Here is a 23,819-nt window from a genome sequence, read left to right as displayed (position 1 = left end):
GAGATATATTGAGACATCTTTAATTTTTTTGCGTTCCAGCTTAAATAACTGATACTTGCATACTTGATTTTACCGCTATGAAATTTCATCCTCAAGTGTGTCCTGTGAAACTCATGTTGTTTTCCTTTTCTTGGTTTACGTATTTTGATTTAAATGTGTCTAAATGTCAATTTTTTAGTGAATTCAAAAAACGTCAAATGACTCTGAAATGGCTGTTTATATGTGGACCCTTTATATGGACAACATTATTAAGTGCATATTGTTTGACAACATTAAGATACTAAGTAGTAACAATACTTGACCATAGTGCTCACGTTTGTAATAAAGTGAACTTATACGTTCATTTGGCCAGTAGTAGATAATCGTTACATCGACGCGTTGTCCAAATCTGATTTCAAACCAAGGCATCTGGCTCATTGATTGTGTCTTAAATGTTGATTAATTATCATATAATGAGATAAACAACACATCTGAAGATAATTAATGTCTTTGATATACAAGAAAGAAACAAGGTATGTAACTTAAATTATTATATTTCATGGTAGATTCCGGTTTTATTTAAATTGCTTAATCAACATAAAAATAATACATTTTTCAAAAGGTGACATGAAAAGAGGAGTCATTACCTTTTATAATGGTATGCAATATGTTGGTATAGCTCACTAGCTATATTGGTTTTAGACAAACAAGCCAAATTCAATCATCCAATTCTGTAGTTGGAGATTGTATGTAGCAAATTCCAATTTTCAATGTGTCCCCGTGTAAACAACTACAGAAATATTGATGTGATTTTATGCTTCTGTAAATAGATAATACATTTTCATTTGGAAATATCAGAAAATGACAAATGGCACGATTTTAGGAACAACCTACATGTATTTTAGCAATCGTAACAACTCTGCCTTCTCTGGCAAGCTTCGAGAAAGACCACGTAAATAGTATTAGAGATATACGAAATTACTATACGGCGATTAACAACATTTTCAATCCAGCCCATTGTAACAACAAGGAAATGGATAGTGTTAAATTAAATGTGCTTGTTTAAGAGAAGAGATTTATTGTAACATCAAAGAATGTTCGCAGTTGAATATTTAGATGTTTTTTATACCTGAAGTACACTTTTCCCTCTAGAAAAATGGTGAACACACAGAAAATGTACTTGACAATAATCAAAATGGTCATATTGTTCATGGCAAGCATTAACCAATATATCAGATTAAATGCATGTATGGACTAAATGTCAGCATTTTCTCAACCAGCTTACGATTACCCTATGTAAAGTAAGTTAGAAGTCATATATTGCGTGTGTGTTTTCAGCTTTCCTGAAACCCATTACTATTCTGTTTAAAAAAACAACATTGATTGCATTGTCCAGAACTCTGTGGGTTGTAATAGAGTGGGCGTGAGCTTGCCCCCCCCCACAGTCAGCTTTATCAGTTGATACCCATGCATGCCTTTAATGCACCATTATTGTGTTCGGGCTGCAAACTGAACATTTTTGTGTAATAATTTATGTTGGGTTGGGATAGGGTGGCGACTTGCCACTCAATGCTCAATGAATAATATACCATACAAGTGCGTGGGAGTTCGTCCAAATCGTTGTGTTGGCTAAGTTGACAGAACTTGATTTGTCTTCAAATAGTATTTGATCACGGTAGATCATGCTTCACATAGAGCTCACTTTTTCTTTTAGGCTTTGAATAAACACTCTTATTACAAGTTTCCATACACAAAATATTTATCTAAATCATTAATTATTAGTCTTTATATTTATGAGTAAATTGTCCTTTTTTATTAAAAAATAACAACCAAAACAGTAACTGATAAGATACTCAAGTGAACATTTATTTTCGGTAAATAAAAGCCTTAAACAAACTATTTAGCTAGGTTACTAAGCTTTTCATCAATGTTCACCAGACCTTTTTTCAATAACACTTAACAACCTTTTTTGAATAATTAGCCTTTTTAATAGATCACTATTCACATAATGACTTTTTAATGTCCAGCTCCATAAAATGCAAACAAGTATACTGGTAATTCCAGTAACTCTCAGATTTGATCAACATGCATATATATGTCCCTTAATTTTATTTCAAATATTAGACAAGCAATGATGGAGCCATCAGTATGCAATCCAATGTAATATTGATTATAATTTAGGTTTTGCTCCTATTTTTAATTTCATTTCTGTGCAAAACCCTTTTAAGTGCATTGAGTATTTTGGGAGACTACACAATCTTTCTGTTTTTTTTAACCCTTATTCATGGCTTTAAGTTGCCAATACAAAATTAAATCTTAATTATAAAAAATACTGAATGTCCCAGTCTTCACCATAAACTAACAAGAAGAGAACTAAAGCATAACTATGCAACCGAGTTATAGATCTTTCTATGCATTTTATTTGTCTAAATAAATTACCAGTCTCTTTGGCAGTAACCTTATGCCTCTTGAGTGCTTGGCTTGACCGTATGTTTTTTATTACATTGTTTGAATGTTTTTGATTTGCACAAAACAATGATGAGGACACTATGCTTTGCCAAAACACATTTTCTTCAAACAAGAACAAGGAAATTCAGAATAACTTTTATTATATCATTTAATGATTTTAGAAAATACACCCATACAATCAAGGAAATAACAAGAGGGCTATGATGGCCCTTAAATCGCTCACCTGAGTAAAAGAGTTTAATTGTTGTAATCAATTAAGTTTGATATTTGTGCTCAAAGAACATTGAAAAATATACTGATCTAACATGTTGCCTGGATAATCAATGACAGGACTTGTCACAGTTGCCTGAACACTGACAGGACTTGTCACAGTTTCCTGCACACTGACAGGACTTGGTGATTGACTTCACACTGACAGGATTTCATTCAGTTGCCTGCACACTAACAGGACTTGATGATTGACTACACACTGACAGAATTTGATTCTCATATCTGCATACTGACAGGATTTTGTTCAGTTGCCTGCACACTGACAGGACTTGATAATTGACTGCACACTGACAGCACTTGGTACAGATACCTGCACAATGACAGGACTTTTGTCAGTTGCCTGCACACTGACAGGACATTGTTCAATTGCCTGCACACACACAGGACTTCGTTCAATTGCCTGCACACTAACAAAACTATGTTAAATTGCTTGCGATAATAAAGTCAATCAATAAAGTGCCTTAAGCTCTAATAAACAAATATCAGAACACATTAAGCACCTTCCACTAATACCATTGGTTTTTCCATCTATGTCAACATCACATTCCTTCACATGTTCAAAACCAATTTTTCTTTAAATCCATAAATTATTCACTATCCAAACAGAAGATAAGATTGTAGCTTAGAATAATCTACATGAAGTTCAATGGGAAAGTCTGATTATTATATTTGTTATTTAGTAAAAATGAAACTCCTTCTAAAGAATAAAGTTTATAATAATTATTTGAATATATGAACCTAAAAAATGAGCAATAATTTTAAGTGACTATGTTGAAGACTTAATAAAATTTAAAATCTACTTCCTTAATACTAAAATAGAAAGAAGTGGAATCTCCATCAAAAAGGGAGACCATATAGCAAGACTTGCTGCCCTTGCTTCAAGAGTAAACTTTACATAACTATCAGTTTTAACATTTTGTCCATTTTGTTGTTGGTCAATCATGATCTTTGGTGTATTTTTTATAGAGGGTCACTTAAGGAAGCTTTCTGTAAAGTTTAATAGAATTTGGGCTGGTAGGTTTAGAGGAGATATTTTTTCAAAGCAAAATAGGAAGTTAGCCATTTTGTTGTTGTTGCTGTAATTTTTGTTGTTGATTAATCGTGACCCCTTGTTGTATTTTGTAGAAGGTCACACAAGGAAGCTGCCTGTAAAGTTTCATTGAATTTAGAACTGTAGTTTAAGAGGAGATGATTTTTAAAGCTAAAAAAGTTAGCCATTTTGTTGTTGTTGCTGTCGTTGTTGTTGTTGATCAATCGTGACTCCTTGTTGTATTTTTATAGAGGGTCACCCAAGGAAGCTTCTTGTAAAGTTTCATTGAATTTGGAGCGGTAGTTTCAGAGGAGATGCTTTTTGAGCAAAACAGGAAGTCGGCCATTTTTTTGTTGTTGTTGCTGATCAATCGTGATCCCTTGTTGTGTTTTAGTAGATGGTCACCTAAGGAAGCTTCCTGGGAAGTTTCATTGAATTTAGCCAGGTAGTTTCAGAGGAGAAATTATTTAAGCAATTGTTGACGGACGGACTGACTGACTGACGGACGGACTGACGGCCGGGCGCCGGACAAAGACCGATCACAAAAGCTCACCTTGAGCACTTCGTGCTTTTGTTACCTAAAAAAGTAAAAATATAACATTTAATCGCTTGTTACTTAAAATAGAAAAAACTAAAAATAGAAAATACACTGTTCAGCAGAAAGGGAGACCATAGAGCAAGGTTTGCTGCCCTTGCTTAAGAGTAAACTTTATATAACTAAAAAAAGATTGTATCATCAGATTGTTGTTGTTGTTGTTGATCAATCGCGACCCCTTGTTGTATTTTTGTACAAGGTTACCCTAGGAAGCTTCCTGTAAGGTTTTATTGAATTTGGACTGGTAGTTTTAAAGGATACGTTTTTTTAAGCAAAACAGGAAGTTGGCCATTTTGTTGTTGTTGCTGATCAATCGTGACCCCTTGTTGTATATTTGTGGAGGGTCATCCAAGGAAGATTCCTGTAAAGTTTTATTGAATTTGGAGTGGTAGTTTCAAAAGAGATGTTTTGAAGTAAAACTGGAAGTCAGCCATTTTGTTGTTGTTTATGGTGTTGTTGTTGTTATTGCTGATCACTTATGACCCCTTTTTGTATTTTGTAGAAGGTCACCCAAGGAAGCTTCCTGTAAAGTTTCATTGAATTTGACCGGTAGTTTCAGAGGAGCTGTTTTTTTAAAGCAAAACAGGAAGTAGGCCATTTTGGTGTTGTTCTTGTTGTAAATCAATCGTAACCCTTTGTTGTATTTTTTAGAGGGACACCCAAGGAAGCTTTCAGTGAAGTTTCAATGAATTTCGCCAGGTAGTTTCAGAGGAGATGTTTGTTAAGCAACTGTTGACGGACAGATGACGGACAAAGACCGATCACAATAGCTCACCTTGAGCACATCCTGCTCTGGTGAGCTAAAATTGTATCAGTAAAATCACAAGTCATGTTATGTGCGTTAAATTCAACTTAATAACGACAAGAGCCGTCAAAAGACAGCGCGCTCGACTATGACGCTTTGACTTAGAAGTGAATACAATAACGATGTAATATTAACAAGTTTGGTCTCTTTATGTCAAATCTAACTAAAATAATTCGATACATAAGGTGACTTTGATGCTGCCCTCCCACCAGCCCGCCCAACAATGACGCAAGTCATTCAAATAACTTGATTTCCCATATGAAAATGTTGTTAAGAATATACAAATATGCCTTTCAAAAGAAATTTAAAAAAAAAATCAAGGGCCATAATTTGTATTTAGGGTTAAAATGGAGTTATGTTTCTTGTTGTAAGATGGTCGTAAATAATTTTGAATTTTAATAAGTGCATTGAATGAACGGTATCTATATAGATGCTTTTTTTATTAAAATCCCAACTTGCCCTTAACTTTTACTTGCCTAAAACTTTAACCTAAGTCAATCAGGGGCCATAACTTGTATTAAGGATATGGAGTTATGCAACCTCATTGGGTAACGGTCCTGAACAATTGTGTGAAGTATTAAGTCAATTGAATATAGGGTATAGAAGTAGTTAATAAATATCCCAACCTGCCCTAAAACTTTAACCTAAGTTCCATAGTCAATCAGGGGCCATAATTTGTATAAAGATCATATGGAGTTTTCTAACCTCATAATGTGATGGCTCTGAACAACTGTGTGAAGAGTAAAGTCAATTGAATGAATGGTATTGGAGTTTTAAGTGAAAACCCCAACTTGCCCTAAAACTTTTACCTGCCCTAAAACTTTAACCAATCAGGGGCCATAACTTGTATTAAGGATAATATGGGGTTATGTAACCTCATTGTGTGATGGTCCTGAACAACTGTGTGAAGTATAAAGTCAATTGAATAAAGGGTATAGAAGTTATTCATAAATATCCCAACCTGCCCTAAAACTTTAACCTAAGTTCCATAGTCAATCATGGGCCATAATCTGTGTAAAGAATAATATGTAGTTATCTAACCTCATCATGTGATGGCCCTGAACAACTGTGTGAAGTATTAAGTCAATTGAATGAAGGGTATTGGACTTATAAGTGAAAATCCCAACTTGCCCTAAAACTTTAACCGGACGCCAACGCCGGGGCGAGTAGTATAGCCCACCTATTCTTCGAATAGTCGAGCTAAAAATGAATATTAGTTGCAGTATGCAACGCTCATCACTTCTAATAAACAGACTGAAAAAAAATCAACACAAATGGAAAAAACTGTTAAAAAGTCAGCAAGTATCTTATTTTAAACCTAATCATATCAGCTAGATTGCTACAGAAGCTGAAAGCTTGCATAATCACTCTCAAGTCAGTAGCCTTAGTAGAAACTAGTACAGACATGCTTTTTCTGAGGCCATCAGAAAGTATCTCGGTGGGGCTTGAACCGTCAACCCACAACCTTGGATTTGAGGCTGACAGCTAGGCTTATCCTCTAGACCACATTCACCTTTTCACATTTTAAAGAGCCCAATTTACAATATGGCATGTGCCCTATTAAATAGGACTTAAGTATTTTAAACTGAACTAAACAAAATCGTTTTTCTTTATTTGGTCTGCCAATTCCATCTGTTTCTGTTTCTGTTATCTTCTCCCCTTCTTAGGAAAACCGTTTTAAGCGTAGATGAATCCTTTACCACACAGTTGCATGAATATATATAAATATGCACTTTCCATTGTTAAAATGGTCCACAGTGAAGAAATATGTGTCCGGATTAAATGTAAAGTTCACTCAAATACTCTGAAAAATATATTTAACTATTTAAAAGTTGACTGCAAGAGGGCTACCACTGAGTAGCACTACCAAGCATAATTAAGGAGTCTGGCTCTTTCTAGGTTTTAAAGTAAATGTCCAGCTTCGGATCGTACTGCTTCAGGCATCGAGGGTTTAATGATACTTTTTGTATTTACTAATCACTGGCCAACAGTTGACTATTATCTGCAACTTCACATCAGTATGTAAGTCATCAAATATCAAGTTGTACCACTGAACATGTTGTTCCACTTTGTTTCCATCTTGTACTTAATTTTCCCTTCCAGGTTGGCTTTGCAGTTGTGTTACATGTTTTCCATGTATTGCAGGTCAATCCTCAGTACAATGGCATATTTGATTACATTCCAGTGCCTGAAATAAAAATCATAAAATATAACAGAACTAATAGGAATGAGATTTTCAGATCAATTATTTTAAAAGCCTGTACAATAACATATACAGTCGAACCTCGCTATGTTGACGTCGGATAAGTCGACTTTCCGGTTATGTGGACTTTTTTTTCCGGTCCCGAATTTATTCCTTCTTATTCTTTATAAAATAAATATGTTTGTGTCGATTTTTTTATCTCGACTTTTTCGCTATGTCGACCTCGTTTTTCAGTCCCAGTGGTCGAATTTCACACATTTCCTATGTTCTTTATGTCGAACTGTAGATCGAGACGTAGGTGTGAAAATATTCACTACGGTTTGAGGCATGTCGCAAAATACCGTGCGTGTCAATATAACAAACTGTCATAATTGGGGTATACAAAAATGTAATTGGTAAGTGCGAATAATTAAAGTTGTTTGTTTATGTATTTAATTAAAGAGACATTTATTGCTCAAGCTCTTTGGTACTGTATAAAACATGAACATTTTATTGATAAGATATCAATCCCGAATGGGAACAGAAAGATTAACTTCAAAATGTCAAATGTTAGTTCCACTGCTCTGGTCGACCAATTCAGAGAAGGACCCGGTATAAAACCTTACAATGTATGCAATTGTGGTTTTATATGTGTTTTGTGTGAGCCATAAACGTAAAAGAAATAAATTTGACACAAATAATTCTTCTTTTGTTTCACTTTATTTTTTATAAGTTCGCTGTTTTCACGACGAAAATATTTAACAAGACCGTTCAATTGTGGATGTAAACATCGTACAATCCAACTCAAACGTGTTGGGATTGGTGATATTTTTTTGTAATTCGGATGAGTCGACTTTTCGTTATCTCGACTTTTTTCACTAGGTCCCGGAAAAGTCGACATAACTAGGTTCGACTGTATAGAAATTATTCAAAAACTATTAAGTGCCACACCATTTAAAGGCTGCATCCTCACAGATTTACTGTTCTGACAAGCAAATTGGCAATTATTGTGCAAATGTCTAGAAAGTTATATTAGACTGCTGACATAATATCAGATCACAGCCCTTTATATTCAAGTTTGAAAATTTGGCATAAATCCTTCAATTAGTCATATAAGGTCACACATAATATGACAGATTTCAATTGTTTGGTAAACTGCTGAAAAAATCACTTTTCCATATTGCTTTAAGCCATCTATTTGTATACATTTAATTTAAATATTCACCTCCCTTGCTACTTTGATATCAATTGAAAGACTTTTGAGATATGACCAGGAAGAACTGTTAATCTGTGAGAGAGCAGCTTTAAGCTTTGGACCAAATTTAAGATTTGATGTAAAATGAAATTGTTATCATGTTGAAATTCCAATACAATGTTGATATAACCATCATTCTTTGTTGATTAATTGTACAAACATGCAAGTACATTTTGGTTAAAACCAGTAGGGTACTTAATTGTTGAATAATTGTCCGAATTTTGAAAAAAACACAACCATTACCCCTTCTGCCATTTTTCATCAGAACAAGCCAGGAATTCAGAGCCGGTCGCACCACTGGTACCATACCGCCCTTTGAAAATAACGATAAGATTGAAATTTAAATGTCTGCAATATTCATTGACACAGTAAAAATGTCAGCATCTTGCAATGTTTCTGCATCACCACCAACGGTTGATATTATAGAATTTAACCTTGAAAGAAATGTGTGCTGGTTTTTGTGTTCAAACCCATTTTGCTAGACCACTAGCATGATGATCTAATTTATTTTGAGAGCTTTATTAGTGAACAGGCATCCAATTGTGCCATTACATTGAGCTCTCAGTTATCAAAACACTCTACAACTTTGATGAATAAATGTATTTAACTATGTCACTAACAGATTATATTTGGAGAAGAGGTATGTTTTAGCATGGACATATAAACCAAACGTCTATGGTTAAACTTATAAAAGTAAATTTTAATTATAAAAAAATGAAGTTTGTAAAAACACTGTGTTTATGCACCAGTCAATTGTAACCACTGCCCCCCCCCCCCCAGGTCCGGGGAATAGCGGGGACTTTGACTTTTGGTCCAGCCAACCCCGAGTTAAATCCTTGCCCTTCGGGAACGTACAGATGGTCAAATCCCCGCCAAATAACCCAGCACCCCAGGGACCCTAGGTAAGGTTCATTCCCCACTATATTTAAAGCAAAGATAAAACCAACGCGGCACTGCAGGGCCACCTGAAAGGTAAAAACACGGCCCGTTTCCTCGGCTATCCCCAGTATACCCCCAGACCTGGGGGGCCGTGGTTACAATTGACTGGTGCATTATAAGAAAGTCTTACCTATTATCAATCTAAGTAAAGTCAGATTCAGAATTATTTGTATTTCAAAGAAATCAAATTTATAAAGTATTTGTGTTCTTAATTTTACCACTGGTCAATGGAGCTCAAAAATTATTATTTACTATCTCAGGATCTGTCAATTGGAACCCCACCCACTAAAAATAAAAGACATTTCCATTAAGTTTCTCATATGGGCACTTTTTATATTTTAATAAAATATATCAGGTATCCCGGAACAACGGGTTTTCGACCGCCTAAGGATTATTTACATTATAATTATTCCTAAATGAAAATAAAATATAAATGTCTGTTTGTATGATTTAAAACAATTATTCATCTTTGAAAATATACATAAATAAAATTCGTACCAATCGTCTTTTGGCGACATTTGCTTTCTTTTTTTGTTGTTTTCATTTGAAGCAGACTTCTTTTCCTTTATTTTGCTGGGTCCATACTTGTCAGTATGGGCTTTTATCTGTGCTAGTATGCCATCTTCGGTTATTGCCATGCCGCCAATGATTTTACTTAAGGTGTTCCTACTCTTTTTAGCCTTCTGGACATTTTGTAGAATTTTTCCACCCCTTTGCTCAAAGAATTGTTCAGCTGATGGCGTTTTACAAGCCTTTGTGTTTGATATAATTGGTGTGTTCACTTCTGCTTCTGAGTCCCTGAAGGTGGTTGAAGGGGTTATCTGATGATCGGGTACTACATTCCTGTTGAAAGGGTATATACCACTCTTTTTGAAAGCTGACTAGATGTTGGATGGTGTAAGAGGGGAACTATACACCCTGGATGCAAGCCGGGCAACTTCATATCTTGTAACCAAACATCCACCAGATTCCCTCATGTATCTGTGTATCAAGGCATTCCATGCCATCTCTAACGGACCGAAACAGCTGACATCAAGGGGTTGAAGAAGATGGCTACAGTGTGGAGGTAGTACAAAGAGAATTATGTTGTCCTCTTTAGCCCACTCAATCAAACTCAGTGACACATGACTTTTGTGGCCATCATATAGAATCAGAACTGGTTCGTTTGGAGACCTTGGTGGCAAGTACTTCAGCAGATGGTGCTTCATGTAGTATTCAAAGACATCTGTGTTGGACCATCCAGTGAGTGACACTGTGCCCGCAGCACCTGGTGATGCGCCTTCCATCAGATCATCTAACATTCTAGCTCCTGGGAAGACAAAATATGGTGGAATTTGGTGACCAACTGCATTCACACAGCCAATTAATGTTACAATTTTAGATCTTTCAGAAGTGATGGCCTGTGTTTTGTTATTTTTGCCAGACACTATTTTGGGTGGTTTGTGTTATATTTTCATACCCTTTTCATCTACATTGTATATCAAGTGAGGCTTGGCAGCAATATGATATTTGACCATAATGTTATTCAGTTGATCAAAGTACTTGTCTATAGCCACTCTAGTTGCACATTTGGCCCTAGCAACCCCCAAGCTTCTTGGTTTACGTACATTTAGTTCTGGCCACCTTGATAGAAACATGTAAAGCCAACGGTCAGTAAGAGGATTTTGTTTACTTCTAAGTCCAAGACTAACAGCATAATCAGATGCAAGATCAATTGTTTCTTGTCTGATGTATCCATAACCAACTTCAGCCATAGTTTGGATGTGTTTGGTCAATAATGCTTCCTGCTCCAGAGAGAGGAGTGGCACAGGTCCAGACCTTACGACATCAATACCAACTCTTCCACTGAGTCTGTCAATAAGGGTTGTCTTTGGTACATCATATGACAAGGCTACCTTTTTGATTGACATTCCTTTTTCTTTTACAGCAATGTATGCCTGAGTGAGGCAATCAACATCATACACTCTGTATGGTCCTCTTCTGGCCTGCATAGGCTGCAATATGTATACAGTATTGATATATAAGAGCCCAATAAAATTGTAATAGTGCTACACAAAGTTGAAGTTCAATAACTGCGTATAAGCAATATACTCTTTTTTGATGCGCTATTTATGTTGTGCAGTATACTATGAAAACTATAGGGCGTAGGTTTTTAGTCCTGCTGGATATGTAAAATCTGACAGATGGCAACAACAAAAATATCAACAAGTGTTTTTCATGTGAATTCATTCTGAATCAATGGGAAAATTTGGTACTAATTAAAAATGACCAACTGGTGTTGTTTCAAGTAAATATTAAGTTTTTTTACCACTGAAACTTCCATTTTTCTTCACATGAAGTTTGTTGACAGATCGTCAGGTAAAGTAAACAATAAGCGCGTGTTTTACCGGATATTACGCGAAATTAAAGAGTTTTACATATTCTTCGGGGCCTGTCGAAAACATGTTGTGGTCGAAAATAGGTTGTTCCGGGATATATAAAATAACACTTACACACAAATAGGTAGTAATAGTTCTCCCCTCATCCTGTCTTTGGTCTAACATCTCCTTGGTAGGTCATGATGGACCTTATTTTTTCCGAGGCCAATTCCTGTTTGATACTGGCCGAGGTATTTTAGGAACTCAATGCTCCAGATGCCTGTGATTTCCACCATAAAACAAATGGCAATTTCAAAGTAAGGCGAAGTAACTTTTCGGTGATTAGTTGGAGCTAGCATTGATAAGCTCATCTTCAGTTTCGTAATCAAATTCTAGTAATATCGAATCACGGTTTGAACTTAAGCAATAGACACATTCCGATTTGCAATTTAAGAAGACAATTTGAAATCAAACGAAGTAACATTTCAGTGATAAGTTGACATTTACATGTTTAGTTTCGTAATCGAAATCGAGTTAGGCGTATTGCGGTTAGGCGATTAGCGTTAGACACATAGCGGTTTGGCGTTTAGCATTAGACACATAGCGGTTTGTAACATCATGAAATTTTCTTGCCAGTTACAGAAATGTAAATTACGATTTAACACTTTATTAAAAACGAATTAAACAATACATGAATGGAATGTATTGAAACAGATTAATAATAAAGCATATAAATGTTAACAAATTGCCAATTTCATTTTTGAACCGAATACCGCTCCATACTTTTGAACTGAGTAATAAGATGATTACGTGACCCGGGTAGAGAAACGTTCAATACCATGTAAGTATTATTATACAGTACAAAGTACATATTTGAAAAACAAATATTTTTCAATATTTTTTTACATATTCGGTATTATATTTTTTAGTAAGGAATTATAAGATTTTTTTGGATTTAAACAAAAAATGATTGAGTTTGAAAATCCGGTGCCAGTGGATATTGACTACACAACTGCCGGGTTTTATAGACCAGACGGGGTTCAGTTGTCCGACGTCGGTATAGATATGTTCCTTTTCACTGTACGCGAATTTTTAGGTACCAATTTAAGTCGATAATTTTAATGCGTGGCTAGAATTTGGGGATACATTCGTAGAATTTATTGTGGCGGAAATTCTAGCAGCCGGACGGATTGGTCCCAAATTAGGAACATTTTCTCTCTACAAAAGTCCTTACTTTAGGAAAACTAGAGAGAGAAAAGTGAATTGTATAGGCTATGGAATAAATCGCTGCTTCCTAAATACAAAATCAAATGTAACAATTTAGGGACCAGGGTCTCGCTCGTAAAGTCTATGTACTAGGTGAGTCCCGTGTATCCCTTAAATGTTTGGCTATTATTTGGCTGTAACTGGTTGTGGTACTTATGTGGTTGTGCTAATATTTAAAAGGTGGTGCTATTAATGCAGTTGTGGTATTTGTGTGGTTGGTGGTACTTGTGTGGTTTGTGGTACTTGTGTGGTTTGTGGTAATATGTGGTTGTGGTAATTACGTGGTTGTGGTAATAATGTGTTGGTAATACGAACATAAAAAGTTAAAGCAGCGAACAGTTAACTATATAATATATGGGATCAATCAGGGGCTGGTGGAATTTCCGTAGGGTTCAGATACAGCCTCAATGGGAACTTATCGACCCCTTAAAAGCGGCCATTAATCTCCATGATAAAAGTCTTTATAATAGTGCTGAATACATTTTCGTTATAATTATAACTAACAACTGTCTTGAATAAACTTTTAATTGCAAGTTGGTGTATTTATTTTGTTCGAAGTCTAGGTTTTCTGGAGCGAGTCAATTAAATAATACTGGTTATTTCAGTAGGAAATAACCACATTTATTTTGCGAGCTTTGTTTTTTCAGGGGGATAATAATTGCAGCACCTTATGGGAGGTTACCTCTATCGGTAATGTGAATTAAGCTTTAAGAGTTATGCTACTGGCAAAAGTAATACGTCATTTAAGTGACGTCATAGACTAGTGTTTATCACGTGACCCAGTACTTCCTTTTCAATATCGATTCAAGCCGAACAAGAAGCAAAATATTTTTCTCCCCACCCGCCACACCCTTACATAAACATACTTTATAAGTATATTGGCAATGGATTATTTGTTTAGTAACTGGTTTGTTTTATGAGGGTTGCATTGCTACATGACTTGTTTACTGTACTGTAGAGCTATATACATGTATATGTGAAACCGTGTCGCTGCTGTTGAGTTTTTGAACAGGGTTGTTGAATGTTTTCAACCCTGTTCAGTGTAGCCACAAACTCGACACTCACAACAGAAAATTCCTATTAATAGTCACAAATGTCGCCAGCCGATTTACCACCAAAAATATAGTTTGAGAAAGTGCTGACTATATTAATTGCAAGCTATGTTTCAAATAACCGAGGTAGATTTGACAAAGCAAGAAGCAATCATAACGCAATATCTATTTTAATAATTTAATCTGTTGAACTTAGATAAAGATAACATTAAAGTAGTATTCCTGCACCAAAAGATGAATGAACATCGAAACGTAAACAAAGAATTACTATCCACTCAAAGCGCATCATTCAATCACGTGACACAATGATGAAGCCAAGAGAATTTACAGTTGAAGAGAGATAATCCTGTAATGAGTTATGCAGTAAGTTAATCAGATTTCTCTGCCTCGCCTTTGTAAAGAAGAAGCGGGAAATCCAAGCTTGATTGATTGGCGTGCACATTTGAAGTCTACAGAGATGTTTGTTTTACTTTGTTTTAGAAAACTTGATTGTTTTACTTGGAATCTGATGTTCTGATGGTTAGTATTGATTTGCATTCGTAGTCTTTTGTGTTTGTCTTGGGTTAGCAATGGATTGGAATGATCATTATTTCATTCAGCTGCATTTATTTAGTGTTGTCATGTATTTTTACGACATCAGCAGATTTTGTATTTAAACCGAGAATGGCAGTTCCGTGATATTCTTTTAGCCTCTTTCCATATACTAATACATGTATATGTGGGTTTGGTTACTGATGATAACATACATGGATAACAGAAGTCACCATGGGAGTACGAGGGAGTAGGAGTGTTTGATTCCATAAATCAGTAAGTTCCATGTCAATGATTTGTTTTATAATGTACTGTGTTGTTGTTGTTGTTGTTGTAATCGCTTGTATTATATGTGTGTTTTATATGCTTTAGCCATTTAATTTAGTCTGCCACTGCACACGATTAAATCATACCTGGTATAAGATATAAGACTGTTTACGATGTTAACTTATAAATATGTTATTATTCATTATCTAATGGTTGTTTATATTTATATTTTCATGACGCTCTGATATTATATCTACATTCGATAATGTTGAATATAGAGATATTGAAGAACACTGTGTTTGTAATTTGAATTTTAACTGCTACATAAGCAGTAACCTGATAACCTGGATATATAGACGCGTAGGAATTACAGTTGTATTCTCATCTTAAAACCTGGAATGACATAGAAAGCAACAATGGTCTCATTGATCTCAATTATCACACCGTTTCCCTGCTTAAAACATCACGTGATAGCCCACGTGGGAATAACAAACGTGCTAAAGTGCTGACAAGTTACCTGACGATATAGAAATAGAAGAGAGTTGCTGTACATATAGACAATGAAGGAAAAAATGTTTTGAAATTAAAGATTTTATGCTAACTTTATATGATGTATATATATCTACAATTGTTTGAAATCAATTATTAAATTTTTCATCATTTTAATTAAAAAAACATTTCTCTTTAATCTGTTTTATTTTCGAAGTTGTTTCGTGAATAACAAGGCAAACATAGGCAAACTCTTTCTAATGAGTAAAGTTTGATCAGTATATATATACTCATATGTAACACCATATGATGGAGTTCTGCTCGGATTGGTTACGTTCTCCATCATTGTTTGCCTTCTTAACACAGCGACATTAATTTTATTGTCAACAAAATATTAATTTTTCATTGACCATCATGCTTCAATAAACATGAGGCGGCCCCTATGGTTGTTTAACACGAGGACTCTTAGATTCACTGTGCAACATATCAGCACCTTATTAATACAAACATGATCGTAAATCATAATGGTGAAAACCCGTATAAAACCCTGTTCATACAGCGCTATCAGCGCTTTGATTATACTTCAGGTTCGATTTGGAGGCTTAACACTACGAACAAGGGTCCAGTATTTGATCGCTGGAAGGACCACATCCGGGTCACTCCGGGAATTGATACTGTACATTGACAATAAGAACAACGTGCCCCTCTGATATTCTCGAGCATTCAGGACGAGTCCGGATTCTTTCAATCCAAGGATTTGCCATATCAAATATCATTAAAAAATCTGTCAACGTACAATTATTTTGACTAGCGTTTTCAGTGTTGAGTCTGCGCATTTCGTCTGATTATGTTAGAATTGTTGCATAAAAGTTACATCTCTCGGTCGGTGTGACGTCACTTCCTTAGTAACTGATAAGCGGCCATTTTGCGAGTTGAAAGCGATAGCGTAGCAACCGTCTATCGCTAATATGATGCAATTGCTATCGTGATCAGTAGCTTTGTCAAAAAATGTTCAACAGTTAAAATGGCTAATGAAAGTTGTCCTTTTCTCCTTTATATATATATATATATATATATATATATATATATATATATATATATATATATATATATATATATATATATATGTATGGAATGGAAAAAAATATAACAGAAGGAAATTTAACGTAATTATATAACTTAATAATGCACCAGTCAATTGTAACCAGTCCAGCCAACCCCGGGGACGAACTGATGGTAAAATCCCCGCCAAATGCCCCCGCACCCAAGGGACCCTAGTAAGGCACATTCCCCGCTATATTTTACGCGAAGACAAAACCACCACATTCACCCGGCACTGTGGGGCCACCTGAAAGGTAAAAACACGGCCCACTTCCCCGGGTATCCCCGGTATATCCCCGGACCTGGGGGGCGTGGTTGCAATTGACTGCTGCATAATCAATTTGGAAATGGTAGGCTAATCTGTAGAAAAACTGTAAAATAAATAAAACAACCTGTCCAATATTCTCGGGATACATTTAGATTTGCATACGATGTGTGATGATATTAATTAAATGGGTCATTGTCTTCAATTAATATGCAACAAACTGACCAGTCCCATATACCGTTAGTCATTCTAAAATGCCGTCCAGGCTTTTTTTAATGATGGTTAGCCTGGACGTCATTCATAACAAAATTCAAAAACATGTAAAAACTGTCTATGAAATGAAATGTTCTTTATTTGTAATTTGTGGCTTAAGACTGTCAATAAATACCTTAATTTTCATCCATAACCATATCCATTTCTTCAAAATAGTTATATAAACACCAGATTTCAGTTGACAGAAGCTTTCTTATTACCCAAAAGAAAATGGTTACACACAACTATACTTAACGGGTTTTAATCTGCAGTAGTATTTTTAGTCTGGAGTACCTTAACACTATCGTTATCAGTTACCAGACTATAGTATTTTATGAAATTGAAAAGCATTTATCGTCACATACATGATTCAATATTTATTTACAAACTATTCTGAAGGCAATATGGACAATGCATACTATTATACATATATATATATAATGCAATTACATGTAAACAATAAAGCAAAATAAGACTAAATATAAAAAACATGTATATCAACGACATTGTTACGCTAAGTGAATCAAAATGTGTCAATGTGTTATCTATTAATTAAAATTTGACTTCAACATGACAGTCCAAGTTTACAATAATCAGAGAATATTACGTTTTTGCTGATTTATTCTGTGTATATAAAGTTTCGCTAGAACAGATGTTTTATGATGATATTTAAATTAACAAATACCTAACTCCCCACATCAGAAAACCTATACAAAACTCAACTAAAGGGAACCTTCAGGAAATTACCATTTTAATGGAATTGATAGAAAAACGTAATGGAAGAACATTGTTGTTTGCTTTTTTCCGACTAGAGTGCGTTTTCATCGTCAAGCTTGAAGCTGATAGGGAAATAACTAGAGTTAGAATTGTCGTGTTTTTATAAAAAAAAAAAACTATATGGGTAAACAGTTACAAATGAAATAACACTTACGTGTTTAAGAGGTGCGTGATAATTGACCTTCATGCTCGTATAGACTATGTCTCGGGCTGTTATGAGACACTTGTGCAATTTTCGCCGACTATACATTTAAGATTTCATCCTATAGGGAGTCAGATGCCCAGTTTGTGGCGTGCACGCGCAAGTGGTTCGAATAGACGCTATGAAGTTTCATAACGCTTATAAAGGCAAACTGGTTATTTTCCCCAGTATTCTCATTTCTGTCATACAAAGTAAGAGCACACGTTAAGTATTTATTATGTATGGTCGTTTTTGGTCGGAAGGCTAGAGGCGTGCGCGAAAAGGAAAATGTAGAAATGTTTTTTATGTCAATAGATGACAATAAAAAACCTCCGCAAATAATTGGAGAATTTCAAACCGTCATGACAGGTTTTAGTTTTTGTCAGCATACATACTAATGGTCGTTCACTCGGGAACACCAGAAAACTTAATCGCCTACTGGTAGGAAGAAGGTAGGGAGGAAGGGCTCGTACAGTCGCCAGTTTGTACTTGAGGTTGTTCTTACCGCAAGTATATGACAAGTAAAAAAAAAAGTTTTTTGTTGTGTGTCAGAATCTGGATGCTTTAAAGACACCAAACAAGGATATGAAGCAGACAAAAGTCCAAAGACATCCAAGTGAGCGCAAATGAGGGGTAAATTACAAAGAAAATTATGAAAACGTATGATAAAAATGCCATGCATGCAAATGAAAATTCTTCCCATACTTTGATAACATTCCACAAACTGAATGATATTGCTATTTGATTCATTTTGCAAAAACTACATGCCTTTATTCTTACAAAAAGTAATAAAGGTTTGAAAACACTTCATTCTTATTTTATTTTGAATAAAATAATGGTTTATAATACAGCATTTACGTTGCCTTCAAGCTGCACTCTCACAGATTGAACGTTAAGACAACTTTTTTATTTTTTGTCTTGGAACGAGCCATTGTTTTGCGTAAATCCATGGAAGCCAGTTATAAAAGACTGCTGACAAAAACTTAGATCGTAGATGTTTATACTTAAGTTCAAAAATTGATGTTTTATGTTTTTTCTTAAACCGTTAGTAACGGTTTAAGCCATAAAGCATTAATTTTCGAACGGAAATTTGAAAATCTACGATCTGATTTTTTGTCAGCAATCTTATATCATTGGTTTGCAGATCATGACGCAAAAATTTGCTCTTTCCAAGACAAAAATAAAAAAAGTTGTAAAAATGGTTTATCTATGAGAGTGTAGCTTTATCAAAAATACTGCAAAGGGCACTTTCAGCTCGTAGTTAAATAACTAATAGTCATGTGTAACCTTAACCAGAAAAAAGAAAAATGCATTTGGATATTCTCGGCTACATTCGTTCACAAAAACAATGGCGTTTGGTGAATTTAGATGGTGTTTAAAAATGCATTTTTTAACAATGACAGGATTTGTTGTGATTGGAAAAAACAATGCTATCTTGACTGACTGAACCTCATATATGTAGTCCATAAATAAGATTTAAAATGGATTTCGGCTATATAAAAAGTTTAGACAACACAGCACGTGAAAGATACTTAACAAAACTAAAGATTGTTGGAATTAATGAGTGTCATTACAATTTACCAGCAGATATTTGGCAGAATAATCCAACCAAGTGGCCAGAGGTACAATGGCCAGATGTCTTCCACTACTTGATAGACACTCCAGGTATGCTGTTGTCATAACTTATCTTTATAATAGTACTAGTATGGTTTCTATTCAGCTAATGGAGTTAAGAGTTTGAATAAAGGAATTTATTACTTTTCCAATTAGTTTAATTAAAACTAATTATTAGTCAGATAAGGTGACTTAGAAGAAGTCTGCCATATTGTTTCAAGTGTTATATGTATTATCTATCTATATAAATGTATTTCAGTAATTTTACTTGTATGAGTTGTTGACATCAAAAAGTAGTAAAAATATCAATCTTTTCCAAATCAATCAATCAATCAATCAATCAATCAATCATCAATTTTAACTTCTTAATATTATTCATTCACTTACTCACTTAGTAATAAATGAATTAAAAATCAATCAATCGGGCAATCAATCATCCATTTTAAACTTCTTTGTATTATTCATTCACTCGTTTATTTACTAATAAATGAATTAAAAATCAATCAGTCAGTCAGTCAATCAATCATCCTTTTTGGAGTTCTTAATATTATGCTTTCACTCACTCAATTACTATTTAATGAATACAAAATCAATCAATTATTCAATGTTCATCCATGTGTCAATCAATTATAAATCAGTTGAACAATAAAATAAATAATTAATAAATCATGTTAATCTTTATAGGGGTGTATACAAGGGAGTCGATGAAGAATCTCAAGAGCCTTGAAGCCCACAACTTCTTCATATAAGGCTGGGTCCAGACATTATTACACATTAAGAACACCTCAAACGGCAGATGTGCAACCATCATACAGAGTCAATGATGACCCTCACCACCCATGGGTTTCCATATCTAAGGATGGAAGTGTTCTTACTGCTCACTGTGACGCATGGCAGGGTAAAGAAATATTATTAAAGATGTACTCTTACTCCCAAATAAGATTTACCATAATTAATAATATTGTTTTAATTTTCCAAAAAGGATGAATACGAAAACAAAAGTTCTTATGAAGGATACCGACTTTAATTTGAAAGGAATGATTATAAAACAAGGTATTTCTACATTATGAGACTAAATTAGACCACAGTAAATATTTTTGCATTCACCAATCATTTAATATTTTTGGTGCTTTCTGTTATTAAATACAGTCTTACAATCTTGTTATCAGTAATTAATAGTTTCCATAAATGCATTATTAAGTAAGTAGTATAAGGTTTATCAGTCAAAATTGGTGTTTGTTGTACATGTATTTGTATTGATTTTGAATAAGAGTGTCACTTTAAACAAATAAAGAATTTAACACATTCTTTTATAAGGCACTGTCTCATGATATGCATGAAGTGATAATGTCAACAAACAAATTAAATTTAAGCAAAAAAGTATCTAAACATTACACATTTCCAGATAAAACTTTTTCTTATAGTCAACTCCAGTGGCATAGCTATATATAGGCCTTGTAGGCCTGGGCCTACTCATTTTTTTTTTTTTTTGAAAATGACAAAATTAAAAAAAAACTGCAGTAAAAACAAATACACACTCAAACATTACAACCCAAACTCAAAAGTTTTATTACATGTTTTACCAAAGTAAGTTTGGTGTTTATTTAAACTATGTGCAGGGTGTATTTAATATACACATTTGATGTATTATATCACTTGGGAATTTCTATTTCAGACTGGGCGAGTCATGTTCTCACTTTGCAGCCGTCCTGTTTAAGATCGAGGCAGCAGTGAGAAACAGGTATACAAAGTTGGCATGTACAGACAAGCCGTGTTCATGGAATCAATGTTTCACTAAGGCGGTTCAACCAGCGGAAATTAGACATATTTCTTTTTAGAAAGAAAGTGTGAAGGAAAAGCTGCGGTGTAGCAAACGAAAAAGAAAGCCACCACCACCTGCACCATCTCTAGAGAAACAAAAACAATTTCTTCAAAAACTGGCTGGTCTGAAGGAAAAACCAGTTGTTCTTAGTGTGTTCAAAGAAAAGCCCACATGTTCTATGAAAAGAGGCAGAAAAAATGACAGTTTACCGCTATCACTTAAATTTCTCCATAAAGAAGAAAACAGCAAAAAGTCTGGAACTTAAAACCTTGTGCGAAAGTGTACGCCTGTCTCTTGCTGTAAGTGAAAATGAAAATGTCAGAGTACCTGAAACAATCAACAAAGCTACAATCCGACTTAGTTGTATGGCATGATCAGAGGACTGGACGGGTAACTGCATCCCTTGCTCACAGTGTCTTACACACAAATCCGGAAAACCCAGCTAAGTCACTCATAACACGCAGTTCTGCCATTTCGTTGTCTGGACTACTCCAACCTGTATCATAGCACAAGTATTGCGAGATGAAGATTGTATTGAAAACATGCTTTCTTCTATTGACTTATTTTGGAACGATCATTGCTTGCCCGAGTTATTGACCCATTTTATGTTAACTGCCTGTCTGGCAGTTGAAACAGTTCCTACAAGTGATGTCACACTTTACTGTTTTTGTCATCTTCCCTGGGACGAAAATGATGGAACAGATATGGTAGGGTGTGATGGAAAACATTGAAGAGAGTCTCATTACACATGTCTACAAGAAAGACCATTGATGCAAAGCATCAAAGGGCGCCGTTTAATAGTTTATGCATTTGTTATATGTTGAAAAACAAGGAATGTCAAGCCCAACAAGCATATTACAATGCATCGAACCGCATCCATGAAATTCTCAAAATATTTGTTGCATTCTGCTTAACAACATAGGCTAAAGCATTTCATTAGGGGTGTGGTACATTAATGAACACGACAGAATTAGGGTGCTTGTGCACTGTACTTTTTGTCATTGCCACCTATCCATATACCAAGTTTTATTTCAAAACCATGAGTATTTTGAAAGTAATTGCTCTGGTCAAGAAAAATAGGCAAAGGGCAATAATTCTGTAATTAGCTGAAATACAGTTTTAGTCATTGTGCACTGCACTTCCTCTTGTTGTGCTTTACCATTGAATGATGTTTAATGAAATTCCAAAAAGTAGTTTTCTTGTTATGCTACGGACAGGAAAAGGAACAAAGGGAATAACTCTTGCAATTCGCTGAAATAGAGTTATTGTTCTTGTACACTGCAGTTCTAATCATTTAGGGGGAGGGGGCAAAGTCACCATGCTGGAATGACAACTTGAAGGGAAGAATAAGTTTCCTGATTATATGAGGAATTCATCATGAAGAAGTGACATGAAATAACAATTTTTGTAGTACTTTAATAAACATTATCATTTCGTATGAAAGTTACAAACATAAATAGAACATAATTATTGAACTGTTATATAAAAAGAGAACATTGTTTACTAGATGAAGTGCATTTATAACATAACATGCCTTGTTTTTAGCTGTTTAATAATACTAAAATGTATGAAATTGGACAAATTGCATAAAAAACTGGTCAATGGAGTTATAATGTTAACTTCTCCATTTACATGGTAAAGAAGAGTTGAAAATGGATGTTTTTAGTTGATAGTGATATTAACACAAAAATAGCATGTGTCTTATAGGACAATGGCAAATTTTTCAAATATGATAAAAATAATGCATACAAACTAAATATGCATGAAAGAAATAATACTGTTTCTATTTTTCACAAAGGTTTTGAAATACAACAATGCACATATTAAGCATAAATAGGCCAAATATGCACAAAATAATAGTAAACAATGTGTGAAAGTGATACTGAACACTTAAAATAATTTATTTGTGCATTAAATTAATATATACCAGAAAAGCAATACTAAATAAAGTCCAAATGTATAATAACATGAAGAACACCCCTTTATGAATATCTTCATAACAAATCAGAGTACATGTAAACAATAATCATTTATATAATTAGTATCAAATGTGTCTACTTTAAAATGTGTTATCATTTGCATTAAATTATTATATACCAGAAAAGCAATTATAAAAATCCTTAAATGTATAAGAAACCGAAGACAACAAAGAATAACACCCATTTATGAATATCTCCAAAACAAATCAGAGGTCACCTTAACAATAATCATTCATACAATTAGTATCAAATGTGTCTAGTTTTTGTGTGTCTGTTCATTATCTTTAAATGAGCATCGTTAAAGTGAAACTCTTATTTGAAATCAATACATATAACAGGGCT

At 34.5% G+C, this 23,819-nt stretch overlaps 1 long non-coding RNA gene and 1 pseudogene across 1 annotated transcript; one reads left to right on the top strand and one right to left on the bottom strand.

Annotated features, from left to right (window-relative positions):
- Positions 1–7,269: 7,269 nt before the first annotated feature.
- On the bottom strand, positions 7,270–11,847 carry LOC128208596 (uncharacterized; annotated as a pseudogene).
- Positions 11,848–19,646: 7,799 nt separating this feature from the next.
- LOC128207643 (uncharacterized) lies at positions 19,647–23,112 on the top strand. Its single transcript, XR_008256741.1, has 3 exons — positions 19,647–19,727; positions 20,361–20,574; positions 21,352–23,112. It is a non-coding gene; the product is annotated as an uncharacterized LOC128207643 (long non-coding RNA).
- Positions 23,113–23,819: the final 707 nt, after the last annotated feature.

Source organism: Mya arenaria, chromosome 11, assembly GCF_026914265.1.
Source record: "Mya arenaria isolate MELC-2E11 chromosome 11, ASM2691426v1".
Lineage (NCBI taxonomy): Eukaryota > Metazoa > Mollusca > Bivalvia > Myida > Myidae > Mya > Mya arenaria.
The sequence above is the reverse complement of the archived record's forward strand: the minus strand, read 5'-3'. Positions and strand labels throughout refer to the sequence as shown.